Below are 19714 nucleotides of genomic sequence, written 5' to 3' on the forward strand. Positions count from 1 at the left end.
ATTTGAAAAAATCCCACTCCTAAATGAAGAATTAGCCTCTATCAGGGATGAGCTCCCTAACTGATCACCTAGCACAAAGTGGTCAGCCCTTATGATGACTATTCTTGCTTGTCAACTTGACGGCATCTGGAGTGAAGTAAAACCCAGGAGGCTGGAATCTACCTTTCTCTTCCTTCTTTCCTTCCTTCCCTGCTTCCTTCCTTCCTTCCTTCCTTCCTTCCTTCCTTCCTTCCTCTTTTCTTTCTCTCTCTCTCTTTCTTCCTTTATTTCTTTTTGAGACTGGGTTTCTCTATGTAGTCTTGGGTGTCCTGGACTCACCTTGGACACCAGACTGGCCTTAAACTCAGAAATCTGACTACCTGTGCCTCCCTGTGTGATAGGATTACAGGCTGCACCACCACACCTGCCCAGATCGAAATTTTCTTGGGAGGGATTTTTCTTGATTGAATTATTTGAAGTGGAAAGACCCACTCAAACCCAGATCTTTCCAGGTGTGAGGATCCACCTAAAACCTTACCTAAACCTTCTCTCTCATGGCTGCCTATATAAAGGATGTGTAAGAAGGGAAGAGAGAGGAAAAGTGATGCAATTTTATTTCAGTTAAAAACATGAAAAATGTAAACATCTACAGCATTAACACACAATTCTCTGTCTGGTTAACATGAACTCTAGACATCTGCGGAGCTAGGAATCCTTGAACTCCAAAGTCATGCTACAGAGTCAAAATAAACAGCATCAGATTTATGTCTTTTTTTTTTTAAGAAAATAAAGATAAGTGAGTAGGGAATGGGGATGGCTGGAAGAAGTAGCCTTTGAGAAGAATATGATCAAAACAAAGATGGATGTATAGTCTAGTAATTATTTAGGATTTTTGCTCTTTGCATTTAAACTGTTTCAATACATGCACAGGTGCTTATCTTTTTTTTGTTTGTTTGTTTTATTTTATTATTTATTTATTTATTTTTAATTTTTCATCAATTACACTTTATTCATTCTGCATCCCTCCATAAGCCCCTCCCTCCTCCCCTCCCAATCCCACCTTCCCTCCTCCCTCTGTATGCATGCCACTCCCCAAGTCCACTGATAGGGGAGGTTCTCTTCTCCTTTCTGATCTTAGTCTATCAGTTCACATCAAAAGTGGCTGCATTGTCCTCTACTATGGCCTGGTAAGGCTGCTTCCCCCCAGGGGGAGGTGATCAAAGAGCAGGCCAATCAGATTATGTCAGAGGCAGGCCCTCATCAGCTGAAATCTGTAGACAATGTTTCGGTAGCATACTATTGTTTCTACCAATTTCACAGGCTGAATGAAGAAAACATTAATTTAAGAATATTAGCTAATGACTTCATGATGTACCGGGACTAATCAGCAACTGCATGGTCCAAAATGTTCAATTTGAAGTTACATGTGTCACTATGAATATAAACACATTATAGACTTCTAAAAGACTTCAGTCTGAAATGTATAGAAGCTTAGCTGGCGCGTTATCTCTCCTAAGATCTTCAATGCGAACAAAGCATTATTAAGTGATTTAGATGTATGGTTTCAGAGACTATTACATGGAATTAAATCTAATTTTTGCAAGTGCCATGTCTATCAGTTTGGGTTCATTACAAAGAGAGTCTTCACATCAGTAGACTGAAATGACAATAAAAAAAATCTTTAAATGTATTGAGATTCACTAGTAGTGCCTTGGCCAAATTAAAAAAAAAAAAAAAAAAAAAAAAAAAAACAAAGATGGAATTCTCAAAGATCTTGGCATTTTATTGTTGGTATTTGCTTGAATCAGAGATTGATGACAGCATCATCTGTTACATGATCAAAAGCAAAATATGAGCACTGTAAAATATTATTGTAAATTATGCACCCTTTTTATTAAAGCAAAGTTCTCACTGTAAATTTTGCAGGCCTTGAACTAAAAATTTCTTGCTTCATTAGCCCAGGACCTAGGACTCTAGGATTAAAGGTGGGAGCTGCCAGCCAGCTAAATAGTAACTCAGGAAAGCTTGCTGTGTAGATTTGCTTGTGCAGATTGGAATAAGGGTTGATTCAATTTACTAGAACTCACTATTGGAAGCATTAGTGAAAGCATCCAGGGGAGGAAGTGGGTGTGGTCTTCAGAGCCTCCATAAAAGGAGATTCCAGGGCCTAACCAGGTTCATTATTCTCCAGACTAGACAGAGTGTGTTTCCAAACCTTCTGACTCTGGACCCTGCTAGATCTATCCCTCCAAACATTGATGATCTGACCCCAGAGCTGAGCTAATATTACTGCAACTCTACCAAACACCACTGAGGCCAGAGAAAATTCCTTGGGTGAGTGGACAATTCACAAGGGAAAAGTACATTATGTTTGTTTATTTTTAATTAATTACAAAACTGAAGCTTCTATTTAGAATTAACATTTTACTAGTTAACAAAAAAGTGAGTTAGTTGCCATTTGGTCATCTTTCTTCTTATATACTGTGTGTTAAACTTATGGATAATTTTAGATTTGTCATTAGGAACATTTGAGATGGTTTGATGTGATGATCTGGGGGGACTGTTACAAGATACTTTTCAATTTTGTGCTTTGCCAAATTATAAAATATTTTAAGTGTTTTCTTTTGTATGTACTGCATAGATGCAAGACCATCACCCCAAATAATGGATATACATATAATATATAATGATTAAATGCTCTAAATTATTTGGAAATATATCAGAATTTAGAGATATTTAAGAACAGCATAGAAGTAAATTTTTTTTTTGTTTTTAATCGCTGAGTAGTATTCCATTGTGCAAGTGTACCACATTTTTATCATCCATTCTTCAGTTGAGGGGTATCTAGGTTCTTTCCAGCTACTGGCTATTATGGATAAAGCTGCTATGGATATAGATAAGCAAGTGTCCTCGTGGTATGCTGGAGAACCTTTAGGGTATATAGCTAGGAGTGATATATCTGGGTCTTGAGGTAGAACATTTCCCCATTCTCTGAGAAAACTCCAGGTTGATTTCCACAGTAGTTGTACAAGTCTTCACTCCCACTAGCAATGGGGGAGCATTCCCTGTTGCTCCACATCCTTGCCAGAATGTGCTGCACTTGACTTTTTGGTCTTAGCCATTCTGATGGGTGTAAGATCTAATCTCAGTGTCATTTTGATTTGCATTTCCCTGATGACTAAGGACATTGAACATTTCTTTAAGTACTTCTTGATATTTAGAGATTGTAGCTCTGTACCACATTTTTTAATTGTTTTTTTTTCTGCTGTTTAATTTCTTGAGTTCTTTATATTTTTGATATTAGTTTTCTGTCAGATAGGGTTGGTGAAGAGCTTTTCCCATTCTGAAGGCTGCTGTTTTGTGCTATTGAGAGTGTCCTTTGCCTTGGAGAACTTTTTCAATTTCATGAGATCCCATTTATTGATTATTAACATTAGTGCCTGAGCTGTTGGTGTTCTGTTTAGGAAGTTGTTTCCTGTACCAATGAGTTCAAGTCTATTTACTACTTTGTCTTTCATTAGATTTAGTGTACCTGGTTTTATGTTGAGGTCTTAGAACCACCTGAAGTGGGGATTTGTGCAGGGTGATAAATATAGATCTATTTGTATTCTTTTGCATACAGACATCTAGTGAGACCAACACAATTTGTTGTATGGTTTTGGCTTCTTTGTAAAACCTCACGTGTCTGAGTCTATTTCTAAGTCTTCAATTCCATACAGGAACCTCTCTGTTTTTACACCAATCCCATGTGATTTTTATTACTATTGCTCTGTAATACAGCATGATATCATGGATGGTGATAACTCAGGAAGTTTTTGGTTCTTGTATTTTGTTTTATTGTACAGGATTGTTTCAGCTATGCTGGCTGTTTTATTTTTCTATATGAAGTTGAGAATTGTTCTTTTAAGGTCTGTAAAGAACTGTGTTGGAATGTTGGTAGGAATTGCATTGAGTCTTCTGGGCTGCTTGATAGTCTACCATGTTGGTAGAATTGGCTATTCCTGACAGAGCTTGATATTGAGTTGGAAGGCTACATGCAGTTAAAGACAGCAGTATTCACACTGTTCTACTTATAATAGTACATTCTGGTTAAAGTCTGATGCAACCTTCAGCTTCAGTGTTTTATTTTAGTTAACTCTGTGTACTTCCAAAGCATTATGGGGTGAGTTGTCTGATATGCAAAAAATTAACTTCATGGAAAACATGACCATCAGAGAAGTTAAGGAAAGCCATATTAATGCCACAATCTCTTTTCTAATCATTAAAAATGAGTGTTAGTCCTGGATTTTGAGTTATTCTGAAACACCTATATAGCCATTTGACTCCATCATCAGTGTCAAATCCCTGAAACTTAATTTATTTTCACAAAATTGGCCTCAATCAAAGCAAGATTATTTCTTTTGTAAAAGGTAAAAGAGATGAAAAATAGGAACTCTGTTGGTTAGATAACCAAGTCTCAAATAGTCATGTGAGCTTCATTTATGTCTCAAGATATTCCCTCATAAACTCAAGGCAGGAGTTGTGTCTTTTGGAGGCAATCAATTTCCATGGAGGGTTTGCCTAGTATTCAACTGATGTTATTTAGGATTGGTATGAAATTGACTGCTCAAGTCTGTGAATGATTATTGGGTTAGATTTGTCAGATGCAAAGATCCACCATGAATTCTATTGAGATCATTGCAACATTTCATGAGTTGGGGGCTCAAACTAAAGAAAAAGCAGAAGAGGAGCTGAGCATAAGCTTTCCTTGATTTCTACAGTGTGATGTTGGATGCCAGGAGACCAGCTGCTTTGAACTCCTGCCACCATTTCTTTCATAGCATGATGGCCCATACCCTTTAGTTATGATCCAACATAAAGTATTATTCTTGGCAAGTGGTGGAACAGTGGAAACTTAATGTGAGATCAAACAAAAGCATTTACTGGAGAAGGTGTAAAGTAGGGCTTATTTTATTGGCTACACAAGAAGAAGGTGTTTTACTAATGTATGCCTGAAATGAAAGGCCAGCCTGTGGATTTGATGGACTTTGACCACTTTACAATGTATTTTTTCTACAACATTGTTTTATCTACAACATTGAAGATGGCTGTGGCCTTGAATCAAGGTACCAATCGGGGCTGAAGTCACCAGAAGAATTGCAGATGGGATGACACAGAAGGTCATCAGATCCTCTGTGTTTCCATCGCAAAAAGCGTGCCGGGAATTATCAACAACTATAAACCTATGCTTCATTTTCATTTTCCTCATAAAAAAAATGAAGCCAGTTTTGCCATAGAGAACTGACTGAATCACAACTTGAATCAGATTTTGTGAAATTTCTTGCTTCTCTAGAGCCCAATAATAGTAACTCTGTTTCTTTCCTCAGGAAAATGGAGTCAGGCATCTCACAGGCCTTCCAGGAAGAGCTCACCTGCCCCATCTGCTTGGGCTGCCTAACAGACCCAATCACCATAGCCTGTGGCCACAGCTTCTGTCGGGCCTGCCTCTGCCTTTCCTGGGAAGACCTCCAAGTTCCTGTCCACTGTCCCACGTGTAGGCATCCATCCCAACAGAAGGACTTCAGAACCAACGTTGTTCTGAAGAAACTGGTGCACATTGCCAGACAGGACAGCCTCATGAAGTACCTGAGCTCTGAGGAGCACAAGTGTATGACCCACAAGGAGGCAAAGAGGATCTTTTGTGAGGAGAACAGGGTCCTCCTCTGTCAACTGTGCTCTGACTCCCAGGAGCACAAGGGTCATAGACACTGTCCCACTGAAGCAGCTGCTGAGAGGCAAATGGTAAGTGATGTTTCTGAGAGAAGTGATGTTTCTGGAGAGAGGGAGCTTAGCAGAGCACAGGAAGATGCCTGTCCTGATGATACCGAAGCAATTGCATTCTGAATGGAGACTTTTTAAAAACAGTTAATGGAGAAAGGGTGGTCACAAATGTAAACACAGTTTCAGAAAATAATAATGTAAAGACAATTTCTAGTTTTATGATTCACTATGCTCAGGTCACTGAAAAATGACATAGTAAATTCATATCTTTAAAAACTGTGCATTACTGGAGACTAAATGAGAAAAAAAAAATACATTGGAATTAGCTAGAGAGAAGGATCTGGGAATCCCAACCAGATACAGGTTACCCAGACAGTCAGGCTTAAATCACTTTAACCTAGCAAAGGGTTATGTTGTACTTTTTAATTCTATTCTCTGAAATCTAAAATTCATAGTCAAAAACAGTAAAAAGTAAAGGATACTGTGATCCCTCTACTCTCCCTACAGTAATGTGTTCATTGCCTAAGAATTCATCAGTACTATTTATTACCTAAAGTGGATATTTTTTACTTTTTATAGGAGAGATTTCTATATCTAATTGCATCTTTATGGGAGAAGCTCCAAGAAAATCAGGAGAATCTAAATGCAGAGAAAAGAATGACAACTCAGTGGTTGGTGAGTATTGTGATGCTGAAAATCAGCTTGAAAATAGGTTGAGGCAGCTCTCTTGCAAACCTGCTCATTAAAAAGTTGAGAATAATGCATGGTTGTTGATACTAGGAAAACCTTTTCTGCAGGCCTCTAATTCTGAGTGTGGTATACAACTCTGCACTCAGAGAGCATGGCCAAGCTGTGGCAGAGAATGTTGAGACTAATGAGTGACTTGCTGACAGTTCAGCATTGTGCCTTTGACTCTATGGCTGTGTCATGATATTTAATTACTACTTGCAGAATTTCATATTTGTGTGAGCGTATGAATTACCAATGAATACCTTTTCTTCAGGTGGCTCAGGAGCTCATTAATTTAATAAAAATTCTTAGAGAAAATGATGAGTTTGTTTGATTGTGCCATTAACAAAGAAGAATTGAATGAAATAAAATAATTTCCATTTCTGAAAAGTGGGTACAGTAAATCAGTGTGCAGCACACTGACAGGATTCATTAGTTGAATTTAAGCATAGAAGTCAGTTGAGAAGATAAAATACTCTATAAATGTGATCTAGAATGTTTCTTTTTCTTTAGGACTACGTGTCTCTTCAGAAAGAAATGATCAGGATGGAGTATGGGAAAGTACATCCAATCCCCTACGAAGAAGAAAAGCAACATATAGAGTATATGGAAAATGAAGGCCAAGTTCTATTAAAGAAACTCTGGGAAAGCAAAGCCTTGATGGTCCGAAAAAGGAATCAACTAATAGAAATGTATCGGGAGCTGATGACAATGTCCCAGCAGCCATATGTGGTGCTGCTCCAGGTGAGCATGGAGGAGTGCATGAAAGGGCTTTGTTATCTGAGGCCCACACTGGGACTGTTACATCTAAGATAGCTGTCTACATTCCCTGCACTTATTGTCAGTGGATTTCCTTTTCACAGATAATCTGGAGACACTAGTCTTTCCCATAACCTTAAAAGAACAAGCTTTTGACAGTGTGTCAGTAGATTCCCTATTAAATATCACATCATTATTTTTTGCTTTTGTGCTTGCTTCTCTGAAATCCCAAATGCAGTTATTCCTGTTACCAAACATTCCAGTGAGCCTCTACTTGAATATTTTGCCTCTACTTATACACAGTTTATCTAATTTCTTCTTTTTAAACCTGTGTATTTGAGGGTACTTTGGGAAATAGTGGTTCTGATATATGGTCTTCTTTTTTGGTGCATGCTGGCTTGCAACTCACAGTAGTCATAAGGCCTCAAAACTCTAAATTCTGGAATTATAGCTATGAGGTACCAGTCAGGGGTGAAGTTACAGTTTTGAAGCATTCTTCATAAAAAATATTCCTATGCTTTGTAGACAGGCTCAAGGAAGTCCCCTTTGCAAAGCACAGTACAATCACTATGCACTTTCTTTATAAATGTTACTTTCACAGTGTAATTTCATTAAGATATCTCCTCTGCTAATCTTGGTTGACATTATCCTGAGACATGAAAATAAATTTGCAAGGTGGATGAGTTTGATGATGACTGACATTTATCTGAACTTTATAATCAAACATTGAATGCCATTTCTTCAGAAATCTTAACTGTTCTTGTTGTCTTTGCAGGACATGGAAGATGTGTTCAGAAGGTGAGTACAGTCATCAGTGCAAGCCAGGATCCTTAAACTAGGCTACAAAATTGACCAAGCTGCCTTAGCAAACTAAAAACATACTTAGATAGGAATAATACTCAATTGCTTGTATATGATGTTTGAGATTGGTTTCATTCATGTATATGACATCTGTTCTTTACCAGAAAGTGCCTTCAATTACTCCATAATAGTGAAGCAGTGTATACAAGAGGTCTTGGTGATAAAATATCTACTTTTGAAATCATAAACCTTAAGGTCCATCACCTTTATTTTCTAGTAGTAGAAGAAGTGGCAGGATGCATGGAGAAAGAAATGGGTAGCCAGAAGGGCTTCAAAAGAGCATCTAAGAGGAAACAACCCTGTTTTCTGATCATGATGTCACTATGATATCAAAAAATGCTTGTGTGAAAGATGTTCAGACAAGTGTTTACTTGTACTAATTAGGTGTGTTTTCTGTATGTTTGTGCATGCATGCAAGTTTGCCATTGCACATGCATGGAGTTCACAGGACAACTTTCACAAGTCAGTCCTTTTTTTCCACCACAGGTTCCTGGGATTGAACTCTAGTTGTCAGGCTTGTATGGGAGGGGATTTAACTCCTGAGTCATTGTCTGAACTTGGAGTAAGGATTTCTCCTAATCACTGTGATGGTGTCTTTAGCACCAGGCAGATCAGGTCTTTTTCTCTTGCAGGAGTGAGTCAGTGCAGCTGTTCATGCCCCAGGTGATGAAACCCGAGCTCAGTGCCCTGCCCATCATTGGACTGATTGAGAGGTGCAAGTTCTTCCAAGGTGAGTGTCAGCAGTATGACCAGAGGTGCCCTTCAATAATGACATACAATTTGTACATATGAATTTGTACCTCCCCTAAAGGACATGTCATTGTAAGTCACGTTTCTAATCGTGTTTATTCATGTGGTCATTTAACAAACACCAAATATAAATGAACATGAATATAATGTTGTATGTGATCCAGGATGAAAATATAGTAACACTTGTTTCTTGAGACATAAGAAATGATAATTAATTCAGGACCATCTAAATCATTCTAAATGTTGGAGTTATTTGATTGTTTTCCCTTAATCATTTTAGCAGTTGAATTTTTTAAAATATGTTACACTTCTTAGTTTAAAAATATATAAAATATAGTGGTGTACACTTGTAATCCCAACATTAAAATGTGGAGCCATGAGGATTGCCCATGAGTCTGAGGCTAGCCTGTTTGAAATAGGGAGTTCCAAGCCAGTCAAAAATATATACCAAGGCTCTCTATCAAAAAAGAAGTAAATAAACATAAAATAACTGTATACACGAAGGCATATATCATGAGCAATAAAAATAAAACAAATAGATAGGTCAAGAGGCAGTGTCTTTATTCCCCTATTAGATCTAAATGTGAATTGTGACTTCATATGGAAAGAGTATCAGAGGAGGCAGGGGTTAAAGCCAGACAGTTACAACTAGGGAACCACTTCTAATGAACATTCAGTCTTTACTTGAGTACAAATGTGAGTGCTTACATGCAAATAAAAATACCATAATCACTGTTACTATTTTAGAATAACTTTTAAATGGAAATGCATAAGGACAGTCTTTGTTCCAGACCTAGCTGCAATGCACACGTCTTCCCTTTGCCAGGTGTAATGAAAAGCCACCTCTACAGCATCAGCAAATTTTTCATCAGGGTCCCATTGAGTTTCTTGTGGAATTTCTTGACTTTGAAGTATTTGAGATACATTTAACCTGCTAACCTTAACCTTCTCTTTTGTAATTCAGGCAATCTCCAGGTACCTCTCTCACCTAAGAAGTGTAAACAGTCATTTCAACTAAATTGTTGCTTCTTGCCTCTTCCCACAGTGAACATATTCTTTGGAAATGCAATCTTACTCCATGACAAGATGAACCTATTTGATGTCCTGAAAAGATTCAGCTTTAGCCCTCACCATCAGGAGACATCTGTGGAATCAGCTAGACACTATTTTGCTTCCTGTGGATTACAGAGCTTCTTCTCTAGGAAATATTACTGGGAGATGGATTTAATGGACTCTCCGGAATGGGCTATAGGAGTCTGTGAGGATGACCTTTTAACAAATAGAAGGCAGCAGACTGAACCTGAGGGTGTATTCCTCCTTGTGTGTGTGAAGCAGGGTAATCAGTACAGTCTCCTCACCACCTGTCCAGTAATTCATCACTATATAGAGATGCCAATGGGCCGGGTTGGTGTGTTCCTTAATTGTGAGGGTGGATATGTGAGTTTCCTGGATGTAGCCAAGAGTTCCCTCATATACAGTTACCTTCCTGGCACTTTCAATTACCCTGTCAGACCTTTCTTCTCTTTTGCGGCATTTTGATAGAAAGCTGTAATCCAGTACTTTAGTGCTGTTTAAGTATTTTCTAATGTAATGTTACCTTTTTGTCATTAAACATTAAAATACTCTCAAATACAAAACATGTCTGACTATGTCTTCTTTTCTTTGTGTTTCTTATAGTCTACCCAGAACACCTTTTTTTTTTAAAGCAGGTTTCTCTTATTTCATTGTTTGTTTATTAGTTTTTGCATACATGTCAAGAGTATTAATTAGGAGTGAAGCTCAAGTTCAGAACTAAAGCCCTTTTAAAATATGCTCAGGACTGTCAGTTGGATTTAGAATCATAAAAATATTATTTAGATGTAGGATTCTATCTTAATGGTTTCAAGCACTGATGTATATTGTGCTGGCCAATTTCATTTTAAATTGACACAAGATCGAGTTTATGTGGAGGGAGGGATTGTTGGGTGTGGGTGGGTTGGTGTGTGTGTGTGTATGTTGCCTTGCCTGCCAGGGAACTAGCTCTGTAGACCAGTATGTCCTCAAACTCACTGAAATCTGACTACACATCTTCACTTTTACATGTTCGTTGCAATGAATAATTGGTCTGGTTCAAGATCTCTGTCTTTCTGATTCATCAATATGGGATCCTCATTAGGACTCCTTTCAGTCATCCTATTGTTGCCCTATGTTATAGAACTCCTACAGTTTTGAATCAGCAGGACTGGCCAGCCACTTCATATTTCCCAGTCCTTCACAGATGATACAGATGTTGGGATGGACCAACTCTAAACGCCAGATCTGAGCCTGGATGATAGCAGAGCTGGTTGGCCCACTGACTCTCCCTTATCACCACCACCAGGCTGAGCTCTCCAGCACTTCTCTGGATAGGCCTCCCAGTGCTGCCATGGGCAGATGGCAAGGTCAGCTTTCCTGATCTCACGCCCTAATCCTAATGGCAGCTCATCCACACCCATGCCTCCAAAGCCAGCTTCACTGTGCTGCCCAGTAGAGGCACTGGGCCCACTCTCCCAAATGCTGCAGCCTGTGAGGGGCTGGGACAGCTCTCTTGCTCGCAAACCCTGGGACTGGCTCACCAGTGCCTTCCCCATTGGGGCCAGCCCTACTGTGTTGCCCAGGAGAGGTACAGGATTTACTCTTCCAAGTGCTTTAACCAGTAGGGGGCAGAGCTAGCTCTTACTGTTAGAGATAGTTTTTGTGCACTGTGTATTCAAAAGTTGATTTCTGTACCCAGAGATCTGGTTTCAGTCCAGGCTTTGGCACTGTAGTTTTTTTTTTTCTTTTATTTTTTATATTAATCACAGGTTATTTACTTTGTATCCCAGCCATAGCCCCCCCCTCCCATATTCCCTCCCAATCCCACCCTCACTCCCTCAACTTCTCCCTGCCCCTTTCCAAGTCCACTAACAGGAGAGGACCTCCTCCCCTTCCATCTGACCCTAGCTTATCAAGTCTCTTCAGGACTGGCTGCAATGTCCTCTTCTGCGGCCTAGCAAAGCTGATCTTCCTTCATGAGGTGCGGGGGTGAAAGAGCTTGGTGTTGAGTTCATGTCAGAGTTCATGTTCCCCTTATTAGAAAACCCATTTGGACACTGAGCTACCATGGGCTATATTCAAGCAGGGTTCTAGATTATATCCATACAAGGTCCTTGGTTGGAGAAACAGTCTCATGAAAGACCCCTGTGCCCTGATATATTTGGTCCTTGTGGAGCTACTGTATTCTCCAGGTTTTACTAATCCCCCCTTCTTTCATATGATTCTCTGCCTGGTTTGGTTATGAGTCTTAGTATCTGCTTTGATACACTGCTAGGAAGAATCTTTGAGGGTCCCTCTGCTGTAGGCTCCTATCCTGTTACATGTTTTCTCCTATATCGAATGTCCATCCCATTAGTCTTTCTAAGTGAGGATTGGTCATCTCACCCGGAGTCCTCTTTCTTGTTTATCTTCTTTAGGTGTATAGATTTCAGTATATTTATCCTATCTTATAGGTCTATATAAGTGAGTATATACCATGTATGTCTTTCTGCTTTTGGGATACCTCACTCAGGATGATGGTTTCTAGGTCCCACCATTTGCCTGCAAATTTCATGATTTCCTCATTTTTAATTGCTGAGTATTATTCCATTGTGTAAATGTATCACAATTTCTGCATACATTCCTCAACTGAGGAACATCTGGGTTGTTTCCAGGTTATGACTATTACGAATAAGGCTGTTATCAACACGGTTGAGTAAATGTCCTTGCTGTGTACTTGAGCATGTTTTGGATATATGCCTAGGAGTGGTATACCTGGACCTTGAGAAATCACTATTCCTATTTGTCTGAGAAAGAGCCAGATTGATTTCCAAAGTGGTTGTACAAGTTTGCATTCCCACCAGCAATGAAGGAGGGTTCCCCATTCTCCACAACCTCCCCAGCATGTGTTGTCACTTGAGTTTTTGATCTTAGCCATTCTGATGGGTGAAAGGTGAAATCTCAAGGCCATTTTGATTTGCATCTCCCTGATGGCTAAGACCGTTGAGCATTTCTTTAAGTGTTTTTATGCCATTCTATAGTCCTCTACAGAAAGCTCTCTGTTTAATTCTGTGCCCCATTTTTTAATTTGATTACTTGATTTGTTGCTTTTTAACTTCTTGAGTTCTTTATATATACTAGATACTAGCCCTCTGTCAGATGTAGGGTTGGTGAAGATCCTTTCCCAGTCTGTAGGATGTCGTTTTGTTTTGATGACAGTGTCTTTTCCTTTACAGAAGTTTTTCAGTTTCATGAAGTCCCATTTATTTTTTGTTGATCTTAGAGCCTGGCACTGTAGCTTGCCTCAATGTTGTGTAAACATTGTTTTTACTAACCTTCTGATTGGTTAAAAAAGAGCTAAATAGCCAATAGTGGGGAAGGAAAGGATAAGGAAGGACTTCTGATCCCAGTGATGGGGTTCTGGGTTGGGGGAGAGGCATCCTCAGAAGAGAGTTGCCATGAAGACACAGATGAGCAAGAAGGTGCAAGAGAGAGACTAAGATGGCAGGCAATGAGCCACACAGCTGGAAAGTAGGCCAGTGTTAGAATAGCTCAGTATATGCTTAGCTATAGTCCCTGTAGCTTATAATAAGAAATAAAAGTTTGCATGTCATTATTCAGGAGCTAGGGTGGGCATATCAACCACTTTGGAAATCAATCTGGCGCTTTCTCAGACAATTAGGAATAGTGCTTCCTCAAGATCCAGCTATACCACTCCTAGGCATATATCTAAAATATGCTCTAATACACAACAAGGACATTTGCTCAACCATGTTCGTAGCAACTTTATCCATAAGATTCTGAATCTGGAAACCACCCAGATGTCGTTCAGTTGAGGATTGTATACAGAAATTGTGGTACATTTACACAATGGAATAATACTCAGCAATTGAGAACAAGAAATTGATGAAATTTGCAGGCAAATGGATGAAAAAAAGAAAAGATCATCCTGAGTGAGGTATCCCAGAAGCAGAAAGACACATATGGTATATACTCACTTATAAGTGGATATTAGACATATAATATAGGATAATCATACCAAAATCTGTTCACCTAAAGAAGCTAAGCAAGAAGGAGGACCCTGGGTAAGATGCTCAATCCTTATTCAGAAAGGCAAACTGGTTAGACTTTGGAAGATGGAGAAAACAGGGATCAGGACAGAATCCTACCACAGAGGGCCTCTAAAAAACTCTCCCCATCAGGTATTAAAGCAGATGCTGAGACTTATAACCAAATTTTTGTCAGAGTACAGGGGATCTTGTAAAACAAGGGGGAGATAGAAAGACCTGGGTGGGGGGAGGGGAGGAACTGGAGCTCCATAGGGAGAGCAACAGAACCAAAAAAAAAAAAAAAAATCTGGGCCAAGGGGTCTTTTTTGAGACTTATAGATACTCCAACCAAGGACCATTCATGGGAATAGCCTAGAACCCCCTGCACAGATGTAGTCCCTGGCAGCTCAGTGTCCAAGTGTGTTCTCTAGTAAGGGGAACAGGAGCTGTTTCTGACATGAACTCAGTTGCTGGCTCTTTGATCAATTCTCCCTGAGGGGGGTGGGCAGCTTTACCAGGCCACAGAGGAAGACAATGCAGACAGTCCTGATGAGACCTGATAGACTAGGGTCAGATGGAAGGGGATGAGGTCCTCCCCTATCAGTGGACTGGGGGAGGGACATGGGAGGAGAAAAGGGAGGGAGGGAGAGACTGGGAGGGGACTACAGTTGAGATACAAAGTGAATAAACTGTATTAAATTTTTTTAAAAAAATAAACAAAAGAAAATTAAAATAACCCACTGCATCCTATCAGATCATCAGATGAAAGTTGGATTTTGAGAAACCTGGAAAAAAAAAAGCCTATCGATTCATGAAAACTAACCAACTCTCTATTTAATAACTACTGGGTCAAGGAAGCAATAAAGAAAGAAACTGAAGGCATCCTAGAATTCAATGGAAATCAATGCAAAGCTTACTTAAAATTATGGGACACAATGAAAGTGGCACCAAGATAGATATTCATAGCAATAAATGCTTATGTACTCATACTATCAACTTAACAGTACACCTGAAAGCTCTAAAAAAACAAAACAAAACAAAACACAAAAACCCCACACAACCAAGAGGTGTAGACAGCAAGAAATAACCAAACTAAGGCCTGAAATTAATAAAATAGAAACAAAGAGAACAACACAAAGAATCAATGAAACAAAGATTTGTCCTTTGAGAAAATCGCTAAGATTGCCAAACCTTTATACAAACTGAATTAAAAAAAAGAACAGAGAATATGTAAATTAAAAACTCAGACACAAAAAGGGGGACATAACAGCAGATGTTGAGGATATCCAAAGATTCTTTAGGTCCTACTTTAAAAACCTTTCCTTCACAGAATTCAAAAATTGAAAAGAAGTGAATAATTTTCTTGATAGGGACCTCTTACCAAAGATGAATGATTTAAATAGAACTTTAATGCCTAAGGAAAAAAAAAAACAGTGAGTAAAAGTCTTCTAACAAAAAAAATAAAAAGAAAGAGAGAAAAAGAAAGAAGGAAGGAAGGAAGAAAAAAGAAGGAAGGAAAGAAAGAAAGAAGTACAAGGCCGTATGTCTTCAGGAGAGAATTCTACCAAGCTTTCAAAGAAGAGTTAACACTAATACTTCTGAAATTATTACACAAAGTATAAAGAAAAAGAACGTTTACAATTTTATTTTATGTGGCCACAGTCACTCTGATATCTAAACCACTCAAAATTTCAACAAAGAAAGAAAAGTAAAGATCCAGCTATGCCACTAAGCATATATCCAAAAGAGGCTCAGGTATACAATAAGGACATTTGCTCAACCATGTTTGTAGCAGTTTTGTTTGTAATAGCAAGAACCTGGAAACAACCCAGATGCTCCTCAGTTGAGGAATGGATACAGAAATTGTGGTACATCTACACAATGGAATATTACTCAGCAATAAAAACAAGGAAATCATGAAATTTGCAGGTAAATGGTGGGAATAGGAAAAGATCATCCTGAGTGAGGTATCCCACACAGTATATACTCACTCATATAGACATATAATATAGGATAAACCTACTAATATCTGCACACCTAAAGAAACTAATCAACAGGGAAGACTCTGGCTAACATGCTCAATCACCATGCAGAAAGGCAAAGAGGATGGACATCAGAAGAAGGAGAAAAGAGGGAACAAGATAGGAGTCTGCCACAATTGGCCTCTGAAAGGCTCTGCCTTGCAGACTATAAAAGCAGAAGCTGAGACTTATGGCCAAACTTTGTACAGAATGCAGGGAATCTTGTGAAAGAAGTGGGAAATAGTAAGACCTGGAGAGGACAGGAGCTCCACAAGGAGAGCAAGAGAAGGAAATTATCTGAGTATAGGGGTCTTTCCTGAGACTGATACTCCAACCAAGTACCATGCATGGAGATAACCTAGAACCCCTGCATAGATGTAGCCCATGGCAGTTCATTGTCGGAGTGGGTTCCATAGTAATGGGGACAGGGACTGTCTCTGACATGAACTGATTGGCCTGCTCTTTGATCACCTTCCCCTGATGGGGGAGCAGCCTTACCAGGCCACAGAGGAAGACAATGCAGCCACTCCTGATGAGACCTAATGGACTAGGATCAGAAGAAGGGAAAAGAAGACCTCGCCTATTAGTGGACTTGGGGAGGGCCATGTGTGAAGAAGGGGGACAAAGAGAGGGATTGGGGGGGGGGGGTAGAAGGGAGGGAGCTACGGGGGGGATACAGAGTGAATAAAGTGTAATTAATAAAAATTTTTAAAAAATTGAAAAAAGAGACTAATTTCCCTTATGAACATAGATACAAAAATACTCAATAAAAATACTTGGAAATAAAATCCAAGAACACTTCAAATAGATCACCCATCATGGTCAAGTAAACCTCATCCTGACATTCAGGGAGGGTACAAGCAATGAAAATCAATCCATGTCATCCACCATATTAAACTGAAAGTAAAAGAAAACCCACATGATCATCTCATTAGATGCTGAAAAAGCCTTTGACGAAATCCAACACTACTTTGTGAGGAAAGTTTTGGAGAGTTTAATAAAAGGGACATACATAAATATAATAAGGACAATTTACAGCACACTAATAACCAACAGTAAATTAAATGGAAAGAATCTCAAAGAAGTTCCACTAAAATTGGGAACAAGGCAAGGCTGTCCACTCTCTCTGTGTCTATTTAATATAGTTCTTGAAGCTCTAACTGAAGTTATAAGACAGCGGGAGTATAAGAGGATACAAATTGGAATGGAAGAAGTCAGTGTGTCATAGCAAATGTTATAGTATACATGAATGACCCCAAAATTTCTACAGAGAACCCCAGCTGATAAAAACACCTTTAGTGAAGTAACTAGATACAAAGTTAACTAACATAAATCAGTAGCCCTACTATACACAAGGAACAAACAAGCAGAAAAAGAAATCAGGGTACAACACTCTTCACAATAGCCATAAATAAGATGAAATGTTTTGGAGTAACTCTAACCAGCAAGTGAAAGGACATGTATGACAAGAACTTCGAGTCTTTGGGAAGAAAGAAATTGAAGATGATATCAGAAGATGGAGATTTTCGCCATGGTCACAAATCACTAGAATTGACATAGTAAAAACGACCATCCTACTAAAAGCAATTTACAGATTCAATACAATCTCTATCAAAATTCCACACAATTCTTTACAGACCTTGAAAGGAAAATACTCAGTTTCATATGGAAAAAGAAAAAATCCAGGATAGCTAAATCAAACCAGAAAAATAAAAGAACTTCCAGAGGTATCACCATCCCTAGTTTTAGTCTTAGTTTATACTAAGAGCTATAGTAATAAAAACTGCATAGTATTGGCATAAAAAGTGACAGGTTGATCAATGAAATTGAATCAAAGACACAGGCATAAATCCACACACCAATGTACACCTGATTTTTGATAAAGAATCCAGAAAGACACAATGAAAAAAGAAAATATCTTCAACAAATGATGCTGGTCCAAGTAGATCCAAGCATGTGGAATAATGCACATTTATCTACATCTATTGTGCTACACAAAACTCAAGTCCAAGTGGATCAAAGACTTCAAAACAAAACCTGGGGCTGGAGAGATGGCTCAGAGGTTAAGAGTACAGACTGCCCTTCCAGAGGTCCTGAGTTCAATTCCCAGCAACCACATGGTGGCTCACTATCATCTATAATGACATCTGGTCCCCTCTTCTGGCCTGCAGGCAGAACACTGTATATGTAATAAATAAATATTTAAAAAAAAAAAAAACCTGATCCACTGAACCTGATAGAAAAGAAAGTGGGAGATAGCCTTGAACAAATTGGCAGAGGAGAGAACTTCCTGAACAGAACATCTATAGAATTGAAGACTGGTTAAAGAAAATGTGGTGCATTTACACAATGGAGTTTTATTCAGCTATTTAAAAATATGACATCGTGAAACCTGCAGGCAAATAGATGGAACTAGAAAAAAATTATCCTGAGTGAAGTAACCAAGACCCCAGTAAGACTAGCATGGTGTGTACTCACTTATACATGGATATTAACTGTTACATAAATGATAATCATGCTACAGTCCACTGACCCAGAGAGGCTAAGTAACAAGGAGGGCTCTATGGGGGGATGAATGGGTCTCACTAGGAAGGGAAAATAGGAGAGATTTTCAGGGTGGACTATGGTGGGTGAAGATGGGAACAGGAGGGATCAAGTTGAGTGGGAGAAGTGGAGGGAGAGATGACTGGAATTGGAGGACTTTTGGGTGATGTAGTGTAATGCCAGGTTCATGGGACCCTCCTAGACCACCAGGAGACAACTGGATGCAAGAGCAAGAGAGCTATATTACAAGAGTGATCAAACTCAGGACGCAAGTCTCATAGACACAGCAGTAGAGAAGTGGGATGCCGAGCCCTGAGTGAGCAGGGTTTCTAAAGGGAGAGACCGTGAGCAGCAGGTTTCCATGACAGCAAACAGGGGGTCACAAGTTTTCATGACAGCAAGCAGGGGGGTTCATGCCTTGATGTTACAGGATCAGGTAAAAGTTAGAGGGGCAAGGTGACCTTTTCTGAGGCACAATTGCTTAAGACATATGATCACAATGGCTATTCTTTTAAAGTATATCTGAAACACTGGGGAGAATTTTCCCACCTGATTCTCAACAGATTCTCATTGATTATTGCCAGGGAGATTGTCTCTGTTTTCTATAAAGTATTTATTCTGTGATATTTCCTGGAGGCTGTTGTTAGGAGAGTTAACTTTGTCCTCTGCCAAGTGTACATTCTGTGATATTTCCTGGAACCTGAATTCAGCTCCCAGTCAAGATGGCTCTTTAGTTAAAAATGGAGCTATACCCAAGCTAACTATACCCAAGCTAACATAAACTCTTCCCGTAGAAATCTCGTGCAGTGGAAAGTGCCTGGAATTTACAAGGGTGACTCCTAGTAATGGAGAATACAAAGCCTGATCCAGCCAGCCATCTCTGTACCCAGTCAACTTCCAGTGTTGTACTGGAATCCAGTGGTACACCAATCCAGCTATCAAACCTTGAACCTACAATTCATCCTACCTGCAACGTGTGCTGGCAGGACACACAGTAATGACACAGAACCTGAAGGAGAGGCCAACTGATTATGGCTCTAACTTGAGACCCATGCCTGACGCTGTCTGGATGACCAGGAACTGGAGGCTGGATAGCCCAGAGACCTAGGGTAGGGGAAAAAACTGAATGAAATGTCTCCTAATATTCTTCTATATTCATTTATCAGGGCCTAGTCTAATCTGTCTCTGAGAAGGTTACTCCAGCTGCTGATTGGAGCAGATGCAGAGATT

This window comes from Meriones unguiculatus, chromosome 6 (genome assembly GCF_030254825.1).
Source record: "Meriones unguiculatus strain TT.TT164.6M chromosome 6, Bangor_MerUng_6.1, whole genome shotgun sequence".
Classification (NCBI taxonomy): domain Eukaryota; kingdom Metazoa; phylum Chordata; class Mammalia; order Rodentia; family Muridae; genus Meriones; species Meriones unguiculatus.